We start from the raw sequence: 21,785 nt of genomic DNA on the forward strand, positions 1-21,785 counted from the left end.
TCTGGCTATTATAAATAAGGCTGCTATGAACATAGTGGAGGATGTGTCCTTATTTCCAGTTGGAACATCTTCTGGGTATATGCCCAGGAGAGATATTGCTGGATCTACCAGTAGTACTATGTCCAGTTTTCTGAGGAACCTCCAGACTGATTTCCAGAGTGATTGTACCAGCTTGCAATCCCTCTAGCAATGGAGGAGTGTTCCTCTTTCTCCACATTTGATCCAAGCCATTCTGACTGGTGTGAGGTGGAATCTCAGGGTTGTTTTCATTTGCATTTCCCTGATGATTAAAGATGTTGAACATTTTTTCAAGTGCTTCTCAGGCTTTTGGTATTCCTCAGTTGAGAATTCTTTGTTTAACTCTGTACCCAATTTTTTAATGGGGTTATTAGAATTTCTGGAGTTCAGCTTCTTGAGCTCTTTGTATATATTGGATATTATTCCCCTATCAGATTTAGGATTGGTAAAAATCCTTTCCCAATCTGTTGGTGGCCTTTTTGTCTTATTGAGATTATCTTTTGCCTTACAGAAGCTTTGCAATTTTATGATGTCCCATTTGTCAATTCTTGATCTTACAGCACAGGCCATTGCTGTTCTATTTAGGAATTTTTCCCCTGCGCCCATATCTTGGAGGGTTTTCCCCACTTTCTCCAGTATAAATTTTAGTGTCTCTGGTTTTATGTGGAGTTCTTTGATCCACTTAGACTTGAGCTTTGTACAAGGAGATAAGAATGTATCAATTGTCGTTCTTCTACATGATAACCGCCAGTTGTGCCAGCACCATTTGCTGAAAATGCTGTCTTTTTTCCACTGGATGGTTTTAGCTCCCTTGTCAAAGATCCTAGGTGTGTGGGTTCATTTCTGAGTCTTCAATTCTATTCCACTGATCTATCTGTCTGTTGCTGTACCAGTACCAGTATGCAGTGTTTATCACAATTGCTCTGTAGTACAGCTTGAGGTCAGGCAAGGTGATTCCCCCAGAGGTTCTTTTATTGTTGAGAATAGTGTTTGCTATTCTAGGTTTTTAAAAATACAAAATTATATATTTTGTGTAAACAACAAGTCACACTTCATCTCTCATTGATCCATTCTATTTTCATAAAGTGGACTTACTAATATGAAGTAAAGAGATAAATTTTTAAGAATTCCTCTTTAATGATGAAAAATTCTTAGTTTTGGAACATAATTCTGCATTCTCCCAGCTTTTATCCAAGGGGAATTATGTACACAGTGTTTCCTTTCATGAACAGGATAACTGTCCCTTAAGGGTCTAGCTACAAAGGGAGATACTGATCCTTGACAGCACCAGTTCATTTTCTCTACTGACCTTTATTATGAAGAATGGCTGATAAGTATTGTAGCTTAAGAATAAAGAGCTGTGTATTCTATCAAGCTACTTTGTAAGTATATCCATAAATTTTTGTTTCTTTGTTTGTTTGTTTATTGTGGTTAATATAATTTGCCTGTTTCTTTTCTTTTTCTTATTCACTTTATAAATCATTCTCTGCTCCCCTCCTGGTAATGCCTTCCCACAATCCTTCCCACATCTCCTCTCCCCTTCTCCTCTGAGCAGGTGGGGGCCCCCTAGATACCCCACACTCACTTTGGCCTTTCAAGTCTGTGTGAGGCTAAGTGCTTGCTCTCCCTCTGGTGTCAGACAAGGCAGCCCAGCTAGTACAACATATGCCACATACAGGCAACAGCTTCTGATATAGCTCCTGTTTCAGTTGTTTGGAACCCACTTCATGGTTAAGCTACAGATCTGCTACATATGAGCGGGAGACCAAGGTCCAGCCCATGTATATTCTTTGGTTGGTGATTCAGACTCAAAGAGCCCCAACTGCCTAGGTTAGTTGACTCTGTTGGTCTTCCTGGGGAGTTCCTATCCCCTTCGGGGCCAACAATCCTACAGCCTATTTTTCCATAAGAATTCCCAAGCTCCATCCAAGTTTGGCCATGGGTGTTTGTATCTGTTTGAGTCAGCTGTTTGGTTGACCCTCTCAGAGGACAACAGGCTCCTGCCTGCAAGCACAACAGAGTATCATTGATAGTATTAGGAATTGGTGCTTGCCCATGTAATGGGTCTCAAGTTGGACCAGTTATTGTATGGTAATTTCTTCAGTCTATGCTCCATCCCCTGTAACTACATTTCTTGTAGACAGGATAAATTTAGATCGAAAATTTTATAACTTTTTGAAACAAAAGTTTATGGGAGCTTGTGTTTGATCTCTGATGTGCCCTTACTCTCACTGCATATATTGTAGTCTTTTACTTACCATCTTCTTATTAAATCTTTGAACTCACAGCCTTGGAAAAAATACCACATTTGAAAGCTGCAAAAACTAATAGAATATAAATAACCTCTGTTTAAAGATTATGCCTTTGTGACATTATTATTTCCTCTGTAACGTTTGCTTTGAAAGTAGTCTGAATACTGTAAATACATTTTTCAATTAAGGGTCTCACTTAGATAACCTAAAAAAAAGTGATGTGCTCTCCTTTCTGCCATCGATCCTTCCATATTCTCTCTTCATTGAAGTAAATGTAATTTAATCCTTGTCTCTAAATTCTTATACTAATTTCACAAACATTTCACCATAAGGATAACAATATTCAAGTTTTAAGTAAAGATGAACAACAAATGAGACACTTAGAGAAATGTAAAACCTTTGGATGGAAGTGACTAGCTATTACATCACCCAAGCACAGAGAAATGATTAGTTGTTGTTTTGTTCATTTTTGATACATGATGAACCTATTATTATGTAAATTATGGGTTAGATTGTTTTCTTTAACTACCACAGAAAATATCATCTATCTTTGGTTCAATAAAATTAAGTTAAGCTCAAATATTTATCTTTTATAGATAGAGCCCACATCAGAATATTACACTGGTCCTTTACAGTGGCAAGTGAACTGCTGTTTGTTTGAGATCTGTAAACAAGTATGGTGATGTTCAAACAGTTCTGTGAGCTTATCATTTTATCTATCATCTATCTACCTATTTATCTATCTATCTATGCATCATCTATCATTTATTTATTTATTTATTTGATTTCACAGAAGAATTTATTTCTGGAAGGTGGAAGTTATTTTATAATCTAGTGTAACATTTCCAAAAAGTTACTTAATGTTTTTCTCTTAGACAAGCCTACTTTTTTTGGCAGGAGATCTATAAAATTTCATAGCACACGCGTAACATACACTCAAATATTATCCCTTTTTCCAATATTATTTGGCTCTATCACATCCACTTTGAAATTGGACTGAATATGAGTTTAGTGGTGCATGCCTTTAGTTCCAGTATATGGGAGACAAAGGCAGGTGGGTCTCTTTGAGTGTGGGGGCAGCCTAGTCTACATAACAAGCTTCAGGAAAGCCAAATGTACATAGTGAGACCCTGTCCTCAAAAAAACAACAATAACAACAAAACCCAAACAACCTCCCCCAAAATAAAGAAAGCAAAAGAAGAAAAGAAAGTAAAGTGAATGATTTATTTAAATGTTTCATTAAGGGTCTGGTTGACTATTGTGGCGTTGATTGATGTATTGTGGGACATTTTTAGTGGGTGTTATCTTTATTTTTGTTATTGTTGCTGCTTTTGTTTGTTTGTTTGTTTGTTTTTCCAACAACACCACAAATGTTTCTTTTCCTCCCAACATTTCAGTCCTAATGTATTTTGTTGCATGGGAGGTGGAACAGTTTATTTTTCATCCCTACATTTAGAAATGAAACATATGTATTTTCTCAGATGACATACATTAAAGTGCCCCTGTGTTTATAAAGAAAATTTGAAATGACATCAATTTGAAGGTGCAGCCTTGAGATTTGAGGCATTCAGGGCAAGGCAAGAAGAAGATATGGCACCAGAGAAGAAGGAGTTTACATGCTAAACATGCTTCATGAAAGAAGACTAAGGAAGGCTTCTGAATAACAGAAATGCAAAGGCAGAGTGTTTGCAAGCATCCTTGCAGGTCTGGCGCACTGGCTGGCCATAATCTCCATTGATTCCTATTTGGCCCATTAATGTAATGGGAGAACCTGACTGAAAGTAAGTTTCAAAGTGGGTTCTAATTCTATTTAAAGACTGTAATGCAGCTGACTAATTACCTCATGAAGTCTAGGCTATTTCTGTACTGCCAGAACTGAAGAGAGGGGTTCACATCTCTCTGTCGGTCTCTTGCCTTTGTAGATCCTGTAAAGATCATGGTCTTGTGCAGATCTCCTAATGACATTGAAAGAAGATAAAAAAGTTACAAAGAAATCAATAGCTTAACATTTTATGTAACTATAGAGTCTGTAATTAAAGCTACCCCGTATTATGGGCCTGGAGGCTTACTTTGTTCACATTCATTCCTAAATTATGAACTCACAATCAAACCTTAAGCTGAAGAAAGTGTGGCCATAAGAATCTCAGGAACCATTATTATTATTTTTTACAAACTGGAGATATTTTCGATAGCTCCCCCCTTCGTGTGTGTGTGTGTGGGGGGTGGTTGCTAACTCTGTAGAGCCATTTCTATGTAGCCTGATCATACTCATTTGCATTTAAAAGTTAGGATTTTTCTGTTTGAAATTTAAGACTGTCATAGTGATGACATTTTTTTTCTGCTTGCCGTTCATAGTCCTGTTTATCTTGAGGTTAACTGGAGGTCTCAGAACACAGTTAATTGAGAAAGGAAGAAAAAGAGAAAGTTTTGTTCTCATGACCAGGGAAACAGTGACTTTATGGTAAAAGTCTGGAGTTTAATTATATTTACAAATAAAAATATATAAATAGAACATGACTGCTGTGGCATACAAATTATAGCCAACACAGGAAGTTAGCTAAGAGACTGGGGCCACACTGGCTCACAGGCCTCCCGGTTCTCACTCCGGCTCTGTAATAACTGGAGAGCTGACCTTTGGAAAGTCATTTATCCATCCTGGGCTGGGCTTTTTATAAGATAAAATACAAGCTTTCTGTGAATTCGGCCTGAGGTTCTGAAAAATCCGTAAGTCTGCCTCAGAGACAAGATATTACAGCTTCCTAGCAGAGTCACAAGTGTATTTCATCTGAGGAAATCACACAGTATTTTAAGATTTCTATTGAATATTATTACAGGTTAGACCAAGTCTAAACAGAACTAGAGCCAGGCAAATAGGGTAATCTATAGTAAAATATTGACTGGGAAGTATATTGAGAAATAGCTAGTGTTAGGGGTGAGGAGGAAATGAAGAGAGGGGAGAAATTGATTTGTTTGTATGTTTTCTTCTTTTTGTAGTTTTTTACTGAATATTTTATTTATTTTCATTCCAAATGTTGCTTCCCTTCCAGTCCCTTCTCTCATAGTTCTTTACCTCAGGTGCCTGATAAATTTCTCAAATTATCTATGGGTAAAGCTGAATCTTTAGCCTTTCTCCCTAAATCTCTCTTAACTACATCCTTCCACAGAAATATCATGGACCCTTTCTGGATTTCAAGTTGTCATATCTCAGTGATCTATGGCTTTTTGTTAAAATACTGTATATATACTGGTGGCTTAGTATGTGCAGAGCTAAAATTGTACATGAAAGGCCCTGGGTTCTAGCCTCAATGTGTCCTAAAAGGAGTTGTGGCAGCACACAGGCATAGAAGCTGGAGGATGAGAGCTTCGGAATCAGAGTTGACCTCAGCTAGAGGCCCACCTGGGCTGCACTGTGCCCTGTGTCAAACAATAAGCATTAGATTGTCACTTTTAAGGGGACCACATATCAATGGTTAACAGGGCCTACTGCTCTAGCAGAAGAATAGAGATCTTTCCCAAGCATAAATGTCAGGTGGTTCATTACTGTTTATAACTGTGGCACCAGAATTCAGTGTCATTTTCTGAACTCTGCTGGCAGCTACTCACACAGGTCCACATGTACACACACACACACACACACACACACACACACCAGATAAGTAAACAAATCTAAAGTATAAAGTATTTAGAGAGAGACTGCTCTTGGTCTTTCCCTTTCTTTTTTAACTTTTTCATCTTTCCTCTGCATTGTGCTCTCATCATGCCTTTTCTACCCTGATCCCTGCTCTATGTCAACAGTCACAGTGATTTAGTCATAACCTCAGTTTGGTTGTCTATGCTACTTTTATTCCCAATACCATGGAATGCCTTTTCAGATTTATAGAGAATTAAAACAAAACAAAACAGCATTCACCGTCATCTGTGTGGCTCTGTCTGCTCTCCCACAGCAGCACTGGCTTCCCTCAGCTCCTTGATTTCCTACTATAATATCTCCTTAATTGTTGTTCTTGCCCTGTTTGACCCAGCCTTGGCTTCCTTGCTGATTCTAACTATATTCCTACTTTCCACGAGCATATGATAAGCCCTACACTCAGGAGATTTGGTTTGGGTTTCTCTCCCTCAAATTTTCATTTGCTGAGTTGATTTCTGTAAAGATTTTGTATTATAAAGTCTCACCATTATCTGCTTTGTTCACTGGAATAAGTACCCCAAACAATTAATTCCTAGAATATAATAAAAATCCACTCAGTGTCTGCTAAGTACATCATCTAAGATACTGAGTTTCTACCTTTGGGGCTTTCTCCAAATTTTACAGAGTCTATGAAAAATTAACTGTTTGCATCTACTTAGTACTTGAATCCAATGACAATTGGAACATGACAATTGTCCTGGACGTCTCAGCTGCATTACATTAGAATCTCTACAGGAAATGCTGGCTTAGTTTATGGACTCACGTTTGGTGCTTAGGGCTCCAGAGAAGAAGCAAAACCAGTCACAGACCAGAGACACATCTTATGTGCAAGAAAAGCAGAGACCGTGAGAAGAAAACAGGTTCTAGAAATAAAAAAGGAAAGCATACAAAGTACACAAAACACACTGTGTTTAAAATTGATATTGATAAAGAGGATTGTGCGGGTAGGAGAATAAGCCAAAGTGAATGCAGTATCTGTGAGCTCCCACTTGGTATTTGGTCTTACGGTGAAAGAAAAGGAGACTGGATGGACACAGAGGTGAATGAAAGAGATGGGAAGGGAATTCTGAGGGATGCTGAAGACAGAAAGGCTGAATTTTTGGTAGGCAAAATTCCTAGATGTCAGCTAAAACTCAGCTAGCACCTGCCAGGTCCTGATTAAGGTAAGGACAAAAGGTCTTGGCATAAAGGCAGAGACGGGGAAATACTGGCATTACTTGTGCAATTCCTTAACAGTTTGTGACATGCATGGCTAAAGCAATGAGAAAGAAGAAAATGGAAGGTGCATCCAGAGGAACAATAAATGAGATTTTTTTGTTGTTGTTGTTCCTCACAAACAGGATGCACATGTGCAAATAGAAGCCGTATGGACAGCACACATACACATTCTATATGCCTTAAAAGATAAAAACAAACGAACAAGCAAATCCACACAAAACAACAACAGCCCACAGATGCTTACATCAAGGTGCAAAGTAATATAAGTAAGAAAAAAATGTCAGAATCTTGCCTTTAATTTAAATAAAAACAAAATTTACATGCTTGCTACAATTTTAAAATTGTTATTACAAAATTTATTTAAAATATTCAATTTTCAAAAGCTTGAAGTAAGTTGGCAGCGAGAATGTCTTAGCCAAGTATTTTTTAGATACCCATAAATTCTGGGTTATTGTAGCAGCGAACAGCATGAAAGGGTAAGTAGGCTTTGTGTTAGCTGGTGTGTTGTCATTAGACAGAGTCTTGTGAAGTAGGACAGGTAACAGACACCTTCAAGATATTATGTTTAAGAAATCACACGGTGGGACTCATGGCTCCAGATGCATATGTAGCAGAGGATGGACTAGTCAGTCATCAATGGGAGGAGATGCCCTTGGTCCTGTGAAGGTTCTATGCCCCAGTGTAGGGGAATGCCAGGGCCAGGAAGGGAAAGTGGGTAGGTTGGGGAGCAGGGGTAGAGGGAGAGGGAATAGGGGATTTAAGGAGAGGGAATGAGGAAAGCGGATAACATTTGAAATGTAAATAAAGAAAATATCTAATAATAAAAAAGAAGATACTATGTTTATCTGGCTATGGTATTCCATGCCTATATTCATAGTACATACAAGACTAAAGCTTGAAGACTGGGGGTTCAAAGACATCTTTATCTCTGTGAGGAGATCTGCAGGTTGATAAGACTGCTCAGTGGATAAGGGTGCTTGTTGTTAAATCTGAGGACCTACGTTTGGTCCCTGGAATCCACTTGGTAGGGGAAAATAACAGATTCCCACAAGTTGTCTTTTAACATCTACTAGTGTGCCATGGCATGTATGTGTACATGCAAACACACACATACACACACAGATAGATAAATATAGATAGATAGATAGATAGATAGATAGATAGATAGATAGATAGATAGATAGATAGATAGATAGATAATGTTTAATAATAGATAATAGTTGGGGCAAGACTCTCACTAAAGCAGCAGACTTGTGAGTATGGAGGATGTAGCCCTCTAAGTTCAAAGAGTGTGGATCCTCATTTATGGGAACCAGAGCAGAATGCATAACTGAACATAATACAGAGGGGAACAAAAGCAAAGAAGAGATTTCTTTCAGGTCTCTAACACGCAGTTAAGAGTCTCTGGGGTTTGTTTTGTGAAGTCTATGGTCATACGTGGTTGAGGAAGTTGCTGAGATTTTTCAAAAATTAATTTTGTGTTCAAAGTTTCAATCATTAGATTACCTTGTGTGAATCTCTAAGCATTGTGGCCTTCTCAACTCTGTTTTATGACTTTGTGCAGTTATGCTGAATCATATAAAGTGCCTGTTTTGGTGCTTTTCACATGGAGGAAACTGGTGTAAATGTGGCAATCAATGGAATGTTGAGGGGAACACTTAAGTTACTGATTGGGCATGCTTTTTCCTCTTGAGCACTAGGCAAAGTGAATCCTCCATATGTCATGACTGCCTTGGTCCTTGCTGGAACCCAGGGTGTGGGAGAGAACTGGGTGTGACTTTAGAATGGATCTGTCCTAAGAAATAACAGAGTGGTACTGGTCTAGCACCGGAAGTTTTGTGAACTTCTCTCTCTTCATTTCTTAGAGGACAGATAAGATCAAATTCGTGATAAAAATCACAGTTTTGTAAGTACAGAGTGAACCTGGGTAGAATACTAGCATTTTTAGTTTAGTTATTCCCTTATATGCTAAGTTTTTAAATGGGATAATGGATTTTGAAATTGATTTACATATCACATAATTCCTTCCTTCTTTCTTTACTTCTTTCCTTCTTTCCTTCTTCCCTCCCTCCCTCCCTCCCTCCCTCCTCCCTCCCTTCCTTCCTTCCTTTCTCCCTTCCTTCCCCCCTTCCCTCTTTGCTCCCTGTCCTCAGTAGGCTTCTATTCCTGTGATAAACAGTGTGACTAAAAGTAACTTGGAGAGGCAAGGGTTTTATTTAGGTATAGATTGTAGCCCATTTTAGAGGCCATAGATGGATGATACTGGATTTCTCCCATGGCTTTAACAGCCTGCCGTTGTTGATCCTCCCTGAGCCAGCCAATGATGGTCCTCCCTGAGCCTGCCAATGATGATCCTCCCAGAGGTGGCACTCTCCACAATAAACTGAACCCTGGAATTTCAACATTTAATCAAGAAAAAAAAACCCTTAACTTCGCCTACAGGAAAACTGATAGACACATTTTTTTTTTCAGTTGAGATTAGTATTCTAAGATATATCTAGCTTTTGTTAAGTTGAGGTAGACAAACAAAACAGCAACAAAATTAAAGCAAGTGACTAAGAAGGACACCCCCTTTATTCTTTCTCTTTTCCCTTCCTATATCTCTCATAATCTAGTAATACAATATACTTGAACTTTTACAGTTGAAATTTCTTACATATTTGCAAATAATATTAAAATATCCAAAGGAATACAAGTTCATAAAATGTGCTAGACACTGTGCTCTATAATTAATTATTATGAGGAGATTTAGTAAGCCTACAGTACAGTTACCATTCTTCTGCTGTAGTTAAGAAACATAGATCCTGGGACTTTCTTAGGATCCAAACATAAATCACAAGATTGAAACCCAGCCCTAACCTATTGAAATTAGCTTAAGAACAAACAAAGGAACAAACAAACAGGGTGCAGATACTTTTAATAGAACCTCTGTTCAATAAGAACTTATATTCTATGATTATAAGTCCTTTTAAAATGTTTTTTTTCTATTACCCCAAATTGGAATATTATTACATCCTTTCCCTCTATCCTGTCTCAAACCTCAAACTCCTTCTTTCCCCAATACCCTCAGCCCCTCTCAAAGCCATGTCCTCTGGCATCTTCGTCTTTAATTGCTGTTACATACATACAAGCACACATACATACATACATACATACATACATACATACATACATTTAATACATGCAAATATAAGCTGCTCTGTCCGTATGGTATTAGGTATGAGTACATTGTTTCTGCGCTTTGTACTTGATATTGAGTAACCAAACAGGGATCTTCTCTAGTGAGGACTGCATCTCCAGCTCACATTACTTAGTTGCCTATCATTCTTTGTGTAGGGTTGTGGCCCTGTGAAATTTCTTGTGCTTCCACATGTCTGTTGGTGTCTTCCTTCTTTAGGCAGCCGTATTGTTTGTACTATTTGGGGGAAACTCTGTGACATATCTAGCGGCCACAATCTTACAGCAGATGTCCAGTCCCTCTGGCTCTTATTGTCTTTCTGCTCCCTCTCCCCAGGTGTTCCCAGACCCTTAGGTGCAACCATTATGTTGTAGATAGATTGACTGGGGATGAGCACTAAATTTTCTCTTGTTCTCTACATGTTGATCTTTTGTGGTTTTCTGTAATCATCTCCATCTATTGTAAAGACAATTTTTTTTCCATCGAGAGATGAGAGCTACTTCTTTCAGTAGGTATAAGGGTACATGTTTAGAATAGAGTTAGACATTGTGCTTACTTAGTAGTGACAGTTTACTTAGTAGAGACAGTTGTAGGTTCTAATCTAAGGTCCATTATCTCCCTTGGCATGGTAATTGACTGGGTTTCCAGGACCAAGCCTGATTTCCATCTTTAATGAGCAGGCCTTAATTACTAATATACATATTTTGGTTCAGCCAACATATATGTACAGCTACTGACATTTTAGGGTTATTGTGCCATATTGTTAATTGCTTCAGTTCGTAGGTATCATAGAAGCACAGGACTGTTGGTTGCTTCCTTCCTTGGAAGATTGCATGACATTATCTGATACCATGAAAGTTAGTACCCAGGGAGGTGCTTTTCAAGTCAGATCTAGCTTGTATCCTTCAGGCCTTCTATCCAAAGTGCAGTGGGGACTTACCTTTATCTTCTTGGAAGCATCTAAGGGCAACAGAAAAACAAAAACAAAAACTATAAGGTTTTAGAAGGAAGTCTCTTGGACAACTCTGATGACTAGCTCAGAAGAAGGATTCTCATAGTTACTGTTTATTTTGTTGTATTTTGATCGATTTTGTTAGATAGTCCCTTGAGTGGAGCATTACCATCCCAGGTTGAAATTTTTCATGAAAAACATGCACATAGACATTGGTAGTAGATGTAATTTTGGGTTATTACATAATAATTTGGATGCTTATTACTTTTTTCTGTCCTGATTTGCTTTCAAATTTGTAAAGTTTCATTCCAGTGACTAATGAGCTATAGAGATGCTATTTGGAAGAAAAGAGAATCAGCTTGTAGTGGCAGTTAGTTTCAGGGAATAGTGACCAATTGATTTTATAATTATTTTCAAAAGGAACACAGAGTACTGAGGACACAGTTGTTAGAGGCTCTTTCTCTCAATTGCCGTAACCAAGGTGACCCAGGAAGGGCTGTATTCACCCTGACAAATATCCCTTCTAAAGGTTTAAGTTCATTTGGGATCATTGTTGCCTGAGTGTAAAACAGCCTGAGATAGTTGTTTTATTTGATACTAATTCAGGCAGGCAAGCCATAACCAGGAGTGTCACATCTAAATGCCTAGACATACTGTTCATCTTGCCTTTGCAATTGGCCTCACATTAGAGAACCATGTCAAGGTCTGTTTGATGCACAACATTTCAGAACTGACTTCTCTTTTCCACTGTTAACAATGAAATAAATTGCTAGATTTCAGAGTTAGAGAATTCCTTACGATTCTTTTAGGTACCAGGCAGTCTTTCTCTTTAGTAATCTGACTTTTGATAGCTAGGTGATAACTAGGTATAGAGAAATTGAGCGTAATGTGAGTTTGTTGGGTTCAAAATATTATGTGTTTTTTGGGGGGAGGTGTTATGTACTATATTGAAAGCAAATTATGCATCTTGGCATAAATCTCAGAAGTCTTATCTATCATATCTATCATTCTATCTATCTATCTATCTATCTATCTATCTATCTATCTATCTATCTATCTATATGATGGGAGAGCTAGAGTCAGTTTTCTTTGTGGGCTAAGCACACTTAATTAGGAGGCCATACAAGAGTATATGGTCAGGAAAATTGGTCTTGATTAATCTACATTTTTTTGAAAAAGAGAACCCACTGTTAAGTGAGTAGGGAGAGATCCACGGGGAGATGGTAAGCATGCATATTATTAAATACATTGTGTGATATCCTCAAAGGACTAATTGTAAATGTCAATACAAAGTGCATTTTGTAAATATGGAAATGATCACTCAGCCTTTTCATACAAAAAGAAACTCCACTCTGCTAGTGTATACCTATGTCTATGTTAAATATATTTATCATCATTTTCACATCTCATAAAATACAAAATCATAGTCCATTGTAAATGTCTAAGCTCCATATACATTCCCTCCAAAAATGGTGAAGCGTTCATTTCCGTTAATGCATCTTTGGCCTTTTAGATTCGGTTACCAGTATGAAGATATTTGTAGGAAATTTGAGTGTGTGCCAGATTTCTTGGAAATAATTAATTGGCATCCATAAAGAATGAAAGGGTTGGGAAGAGGAAGACTTGCAATAAAGACACAGCCGGCTTTCATGGAAGATAAATGGCAGAATTAAAGACAGCATTGAAGTGAAATTAAATCACTGTGTTGCACTTCAAACATTTTGTTTTTTAATTATTTTTTTAACTTTATCAGGGTTCTGTTATTCATTGTGCTTAAAAGATTATACTTTCTGTGGAGAACCTGCAGGTGTTCACTTCCCTTACTAAACTGAGCTGCTATTTGGACCACCTGCCTGTGTTGATGGATTACTGCGAAGGAAGGGATGCTCCTTAATACTGCCTGTGTTATCTTTGATCCTTTTACTTTGATAAATGGATATGAACCAGAGTCAAAATTGACAGTTTGGGAGAAATTGAGATAAGTTTATTAAAATAGAAGAGAATGTGGAAAAGCATGATCATTTCAGATTAATGGCTGAATATCTCATAGTGTCAAAATATGAGCCAGTCAGTTTGGTTATTCTTTTAAGAAAAATAATACCCTTCAAAGCTTGGGGCTAATTAGTTATCTTTCATATTTCCATTTAGCTTATTTTCATCTCTGTGAAGTTAAAAAAAAAAGGTACTCTATGACTTGTTTTATTTAATAAATTAAAAAAAGCTACTATTTTAATCTTCAAAAAACAACAGCTTGCAGGGGTCAGTCCTTTAAAGTAGATGCTTCACTGGCAGCAATTATTAATCACTTTCCTTCAGGAAATATATGAAATTAAATATTAAAGTACAGATCTAAACAGTTCCACGGTCTCAGGGCTTCTGAGGGCATGATTTCCTTATTAGCCTGAAATAGCTGACCTTCCTCAAGCCAAATGTGGAAGCTGCATGAATATAAAATCCCTCATCTTGTCTCTCTCTCTCTAATCATCTGGGCTTCATTTACCTCTTGGCACTTCATAGCTTTATAAATAAGGCCCAGTTTCTTAGAAGTTGACTTTCTAGGATGCCGTGCTTACCTGCTAGACAAAGACCCTATTTACAAAAAGGAATCATTAGTACTGAGCTCAGTTTCTGCACTCAGCAGCTGGCATCTGCCATATACACACTTGCTTTGGCTTTCCGTGCTCGCGATCAGTGAACAGAACACTCTTCTCTCATCAATCTTGATGTGTTTACAACATAAACATAATTTATGAGAAGATGATTGTAGTAGGGCAAAATAGATAAAATGTAGGTGGGAATAAGGGGAGTCATGGTTCTGTCTAACTTAGAGATGACATGTGGACAAAGTCATGAGGTATGTGAAGGACTTTACCATGAAGATCCTTGGAGGAATAGAGTGGAAGACCTACAGTGAGCACCTCAAATTAGAAGTCAAGAAAGAACAAGGACAGTTTTTCTAGACTAGAGTGAGTGAGTAACAATGGGAGGTAAGAGTGAGGGGTGTGGGTGGGATGGACCTCACACACACTGGTGTGGTGGTGGTTACAGTTGGGTAGTGAGAGGATCTGGTTGCTCCTGAAATAACAGGGAACGCTGCCTGCAACGTTTTGAAGAAAAACTTGACATTATGTGTTTTATGTGAAGTCTGGGTAAAATTTTAATGCAAAGTAAACACCATTTTCCAGTTAGTTAGGACTGAATTCAGAAAGCAAAGTTGTAAAATAAATGCATTGGTCCTTGTAGCCAAAGACAATGTGGTAAATGCTTCTCATAGAAATATTATCAATAATATTAGTGATAAATAATAACATGGGGAGTTCTGTCTTACTGTAGAGAGTGCCTGGATTTGCATGTGCTAGTTCAGCTGATCCTCAGTGCTCTTTGGGTACAGGGCATAAACCATCATTTTCTTTGCAAAAGAGACCTATGAGGCATTCACTGAATTCACAGGTAAAAAAGGCCATTTAGATTTAATCTACGCCTGAAAGAGTATATGCTTTTTATTTGTACTATTCAGGTCTTGAAAAACATTATATTAAACCCCATAATAGGAAAACACAGCAAATACTTCTTTAATAGTGAATCTTCTTTTGACGCTTTAGAAGGATATTAAAGAGTCTGCAGACTGATGCCGTGCTGCGAGCCAAAGCCTCACTTACTCAAATTCTTCATGCACCAGGAACCCGAGTCTCTCATGAAAGGTTTATTCCTCCATGGTGCTTACAGCCTCTCAGGAGCTTCACTGTGCCTGAGCTTCCCACTGTCTTCATTTCCAGGGCTTGTGATGAAGAAACCATTCCTATCTGGGTCATGTCTGTATTCGAAGTGAGGGGAAAGAGAATGTGCTCACTAACCATACTCAATCTTTTGACTGCCAGACAGACTTCATCTCTGACCTCTTAATATTGGCCAAAGTAAACCATGTGTCTGTCTATTCCCAAGCTATTCCGAATACATCTCACAGACAGATCCCATATCAAGGGACATGGAATAGTTCCAGAGAGAATGCCGACTCCAACCTTTGTCTTTCCAACTGTAGAGTTGATCGTCTCTGGTGTTTTCCAGATGTAGGAGGTAAACCACTAAGCTGAGAAGAGTCTTATGAAATTTTCTAGACAAACAAAATGCCTATTCTTCTGAAGGGAAGTGAATTCACCATTCCCTATGATGTCAGTGAGTAACTGCGGGTTCAGTTCAATGAAGGTACAAACAAATGAACTGATGCGTTAGTGATGAATCCATCTGCATAGGAGAGGATGCAGGTCGTCTCACGCCACTTTACTGGTTTACACAAAGGGAAACCTCCTAGAACATAAAGCTTCTGGGCTGCTACGTCTGTGTTCTTTCTCCCATCATCATGGCACATACAATGAAAGTGATCCAGATCCGCAGTGGACACACTGCTACTGCAAAGCCAGGTGGATTTCTTTAATCCGTTCGTATGGAGTACAGTCATATGCCTGCAATTCTAACAGCTTAGCTTCTGTTCCTCCTTCCTCACCCGGAAAGCCTCCATGAAAGGTGCAGTAGAACCAGCAGGCTGCTCTCTTTGGCATGGCTCAGAGGCTCTGTGTTACAAAATATGTTGTTTGCTTCATTTTGTTCTCTATTCAAAATTCATAGAAATTTGTACCTTTGTTGTTTTAACCTTTCCTTTTTAATTGATAATCATATTCAATATTATATTTGGGAAGGTTTTAAAATTATAGTTACATCATTTCTCATCTGTTCTTTACTCCCTCTAACCCTCCATGTTAACCCTCTCCCCCCAAATTCATGACCTTTTACTTTTATTAATATACAAATTACAAAGTTATGTAATTACATACAATTATAATATCTACATACATATAAACACATAAATATGATAAATACAGCCATCCTGTTCATATAATGTTACATGTACATACATAATTTACTTGGTATTAGATAACCAAATAGGAACCTCATCTCTCATCTCTCAGTAGTCACCAATCTCCTGTAATTCTTTGTCTAAGAGTGGAGCCCTATAAGATTTTCACAGTCCAAGTTAGGATGACTACTGGTATTGTGAGTGTTGATCTCTTTGTCATGTTGTTGAGGTATCCTGGGTACAGCTTACCTAACATTACTATGTGCAACAATATCACAGAAGAATTCTTTGTCCTCTGGGTCTAACAATCTCTCCATCTCCTCTCCTCCCTTCCCTTCCCTTCCCTTCCCTTCCCTTCCCTTCCCTTCCCTTCCCTTCTCTTCTCTTCTCTTCTCTTCTCTTCCCTGAGCCTTAGATACAGGACTTTTGGAATGGTTAACTTTTGCTGACATGAATGGTATTGATAGATGTTGTTGTTGTTATTGTTGTTGTTGTACAAACACTAAAAATCTCCTCAGTACTTGTTAAATATGATAAGCTGTTAACTGTAGTCATTATTCTATCCAGTAGAACTCTTGAACTTATTTCTTCCAAATGAAGTACATGTTCTTTTGACAGATATCATTCTAAGGCCTTATCAGCCCTCCAGCCTGCTGAACACAATTCTGATTTTGGATTCAGTAAGTTTTGTATTTGTAGATCTTTTAACCCCATATAAATGGAGTCTTGACGTATTTGCTCCTCTGTGGACAGCATTCACTTAAAATTGTATCTTCAAGTCCATTATTATTATTATTATTATTGCAAAAAGAAGGATTCCTTCATTTTATATTCAAATATTTTACTGTACACATATGTAGACATATATACCTGTTCTTTGTATGCTCATTCACTAGTGGAATGCTTAGGTTATTTTTATATCTTGGATCCTCTAGTTAGGGAGACAATAAATTCTAAAATGCAGCTATCTTTGACATACTGAGTCTGTTTCCTTTGGTTATATATTCAGCTATACGATTCCTCAGCTGTAGGGCAGGAGAGCCATGGAGCCATGGGGAGCAGGCCTGCAGCATGAGTAGGATCCAGACATGTCCAACCCCCAGAAATCTCATCCTGGGATCCTCTGGAATAGGATGTTTCCACTCCTCCCTGTCCTGGGCCTACAGGTTTGGTGACTCATATACCTGGGCCCCAACTTAGCCTCACCAGAGGTCATATAGCCTAGAAGGCAGGTTAAATTTTCTTTCTGCTTATAAGGTCATGTTCAGCAGCATCCAGAATTCCTCCTTATGCAGATGTGGCATCCTCAGCCCCCTGGTCTGGCCAATGATATACACTCAACACAAAAGCCTCTACACATTAAACAAAGGTTTAAATAGCCTTTGTTCCATGCAATTAAGCAAGCTGCTCAGTGAAAGCTTGCCTTCCTAGAGCACTCACAGTGGCCTGAGGTCTCCTCATCCCATGACTGTGACAGCCTCAATTTCCCTAGCAGACTACCAGTCTGGTAGAGGACCCTTAGTCTACTTATTCTTAAATCACTTGTGTCTACTATTCTCCTGAGCTTCAGGCATTCAATCTAAGTTCCCTTTAAATCCTGTATTCCTTCCATTCCATCTCTAGAATCAGCATAAATTGATGTAGAAAAACATTTATTATTAATTTATTTCACAACACTGGATTCTATAATACTATTTTATTCCACAGCACAAGGAAAACCCTTATCTATCCTTTGTTTCAATCTAAATTACTTTTATGTTCTATGAGAGAAATAGTCTATCTTCCTCAACACACTCAAAAGTGAAGTTTTCTATCTTTTTTTTCTAAGATCACATGCTCAAAGCTGTAGATATTTCATTAACTTTTTTAAAATTATCCTATAGATCTTTTCACAGATAATACAAAACAGTGGGTAGCGATTTCTTTTTCTGTTTTGATATTGACTTCATTCTCATCTGATAGGATTTTTTTTTCCATAGAGGAACAGGGCTGTTAAATTTAGCACTGTCTAATACTCCAGGATGAAAGCTCCCTACTCAGTCCCCAAAGTGGAGCAGCCGCTGCCAGCCTTTCAACTGTAGTCTTTATGAACCTGGACTTTTTGGGCCAAAGTCAGAAGCCTGTGAATTGAATTCCCTATATAAAGTTTTACCTCAGATTTGTGCCCTGACTTTCATTTCCCCCAAGGGATCCTTTTACTTCTTTAGAATATTATCCGGTCAAAGGCGCCTTACTCTGACTTGTGCCTAGGAGCTCTCAGAACTCTCAGCTTTGTTGCCAATGCCTCCATATTCAGAGTCTTAATTTATTATTAATTTCAGGACAGAATTTACTTGTTTTTAGAGTGCTTCTCTCTATCTTGAGATTTTCTTCCTCATCCTGTTTTGCTTTCTCCTTACCTAGGACTAAGTTTCTAAACTTAGCCTTCATTTAGTTCCTTTCTATTCTGTAAAGAAGTTTATATATTACCCTGCCCCTGCTGCCTGGTGAGGAACAGAACCTGCCCCAGGCCCTGCTCTTTCTTCTGCAGTGCTAACTGGCAAAGGGCAGTCCAGACTAAGCCTGGAGCTTTCACCACCTCACACACAAAAGCAGGGAGCTCTTTATAAGGAGTGATTCACATGCAAATCTTAAAGCTCTTTACCTCCTCCTCAGAGCTGATTCAGTTTGCAACTGCTCTTCACACTCAGGAGTAATAATGGAGCTCTTTGTTCTTTAAGAATACCTGTCCTATTATGAGAGGACTTTCCGAATTTTAAGATACATTCAAAGCCCACCTTCACACCAATGCAGGAGTTAGTGAATGTAAAACTTTTACTTTCAATACTTAATACTACCAGAATTTGACCATGCTTGACTAATCTAGACAGCTAACATTGATAGAATTGGAATGCTTCTATAACACACAAACTGATTTTATCTCACTTACTCTTGTTTTCAATATATAAAATTTGAGAATAGAAAAATATCCTAGGAAGTTTGCTGACAATATTTCTTCTACCTATTAAAGAATTATCAGTTCTAGTCAATTAAATGAGTTCAATTTGCCCCATTATAATCTTCCTGAAATTTTTCAAAAAACATTTGAGAATTATAGTAGTTATAATATTCTATAAATCTTTATTTCCTAAATATTTAATAAAACCAGGAATATGAACAGTTGGGATTGTTGATTCTCTCTGTCTTTTAAATACTACTTTTATAATGAATGTAATTTTTTGTAAGGTGCCAGTTGGATGCAGTTCACTTACTTGAAATCCCTTACTCCCAACAGATTTATTAATTATTTTTATTAATATTATGCTTATGAGAGGCTTGTCAATGTTCATCTGCATTTCCACTATTATATTTTTTTGTGGAATGTGAGTTGTAATACTTCTGTGCATGATAATATTACTTTCCTTTTCATAGAGTCTTTATAGTAGATGATCAGGTAACAAATTTGAAGTAGAAAACATAAGATCGATATTTGTAACTAGTACATCAATGATGCTATATTTAGAGCAAGCACTTTTTAATATTTTTTTTCTTTGACTTCTTGTCATATGACTTGGTGCTCTCTTACCACATGGTAATTTTGAGTGAGAATTCTGTCAGTCATACTTTATATTATTGCTTTACGAGGTTTCTCAGCTAAGTAACTGCATTATAGATTTTTTTCTATGTGCCTTATTCCATGTAAGTTTCACCTTCAAAATGTACATAAGTTATGGATCTTAATATACACTTTGATCTTAATTAAGAGACTTTCTTTAACGATTTCTATTGATTTTTTTTTTTCGGATGAAATTTAGACTCCTTAAAGGGCAACTCAAGTCCTTTCTGGTGTAGCTCTGCCTTCCTTTCAGACTTGAAGTCTGTAGGATGTGTTCTGAATTACTTAACTGTTCTCTTTTGGCACATCTCTCTCTTTGCATACAGGCATTCTTCTGTCTGAGTGTTTTCCTTCACTGTGTATTGTCTTCCTAGTGTCTGAAACTGGAGGTGTGCCATTTGCTATTTTCCTGATTACCTTAACCAGTCCTCAACCACTGTGGCTAACTTACAAGCTGCTGTTGGTGTTTACAGAACCCTGTTTCCTACCTGGACCATGAGCTTGTGATAGTCACCCATCAAACTGAACAAAGTGAAAGGGCAGCATAAATCCCCTTTGTCTTTATTTAAGGACCAGGCCTGATTTAAAAAGAAGGTCATAAGCACTAGCTCCAGGAACAGACCTTAAAATCCAGAAAAAGGTCTTAACACCCCCCACCCCCAAAGCCCGCGGATAACCACAAAAAAATGGGGAAATATCTTATCTCAGGATGGGCCAGCTGTGCTGGGCAGCCCTATCTCATCCTGATTAAACATTCATGGCATAGGAATGCAAGCTTCTGACCACCTCTGACCCCCTAGCACCCACAAATGAAATTTTATATTGCCTAATCCTTCTAGACAGTTCCCCTGCTGCCCTAGAAAGTGCCATTTGAAAGAATGGTTGATTCCAGCATGCTGATTGTCTCTGCAGAGTAAAAGCTCTTTGTCTTTGTGTAGTATCTGAGTATGGAGTCTTACTTCAGTGATTTTTCAGACCTTTACCAAAGAAGAAAGTGATCTGCCACATGCATGGTACTTGGCAGAGTGCCAGGAAGATATTAAGTGCAGTACATGGTTCTGCTGTGTGTGTGTGTGTGTGTGTGTTTTAAAAATCCCTGAAGTCTTTTAGAATGTGCAATGTATGACCTGTACTCTTGAAATACACTTTTCAGGAAATCAGTACAATAGCTACTTTCCCCTACCCTTTCCGTCATTAAAATAGTTCTTTAGAAACTATGAACTGAGCACTCTGTCCATGTGCTTCTAATTCAATATACTCAGAAATGCAGATTTTTTTTCCTGTTTCCTGTATGTAAATGTCAAGTTACTCAAATCACACTGAGCTTGGTACATACCATGCTGCATCTTTTTAGTTTGAAGAATCATCGCTAGGTTCTATTCCTCGATAGTTTCAATGTACCAGAACCGGGCAACTATGTCTTTCCAATATGCTGCATGGATTTATATCAAAGCTTTATAACTGAAGTGTCAGAAATCCTAAATTTTCCAGAGGCTGCATTATTTTTATGTAGATGAGGAGATATGGTTCTCTATTCTATTACATGAATTGTCATCATAATATTACAGTTAAAGCTAATGAACCATTCCCTGGCATTTGAAAAGCCAGTTAACGGAGCATTTTCCTGACAAAGCTTAAGTTTATAAATGAGTTAAGTCTCTGTGTGTGGGTGCTGTAATGATTATGACATTATCTTTCAACATTATAAAATATCCCCTTTCAGCCCCCAATTAAGGCAGGTGCAGCATACACAAAGGAAGAAATCCTAGTCACCTGATCAAAATTGGAAATATGGGGATTCTAGAGAAAGAACAATACCACAAGGGATACTATTTGTCACAGACGCTATTGAAACCTTAGGTGAATATGTACGGTTATGCAGTTTCTTGACTCAACCCCAACTGAGCATAGATTATATAGACTGCACATGGACATTTGTGTTCAGAGTTTCCTTCCTTCCTTCCTTCCTTCCTTCCTTCCTTCCTTCCTTCCTTCCTTCCTTCCTTCCTTCCTCCCTCCCTCCCTCCCTCCC

General features: G+C 38.0%; 1 protein-coding gene across 1 annotated transcript in view; it reads left to right on the plus strand.

Moving 5' to 3' along the window:
• The window catches only part of Kcnd2 (potassium voltage-gated channel subfamily D member 2), a 496,347-nt gene that overhangs the window by 89,590 nt on the left and 384,972 nt on the right, over window positions 1-21,785 (plus strand). The window lies entirely within an intron of this gene.

Source organism: Mus caroli, chromosome 6, assembly GCF_900094665.2.
Source record: "Mus caroli chromosome 6, CAROLI_EIJ_v1.1, whole genome shotgun sequence".
NCBI classification, from domain to species: domain Eukaryota; kingdom Metazoa; phylum Chordata; class Mammalia; order Rodentia; family Muridae; genus Mus; species Mus caroli.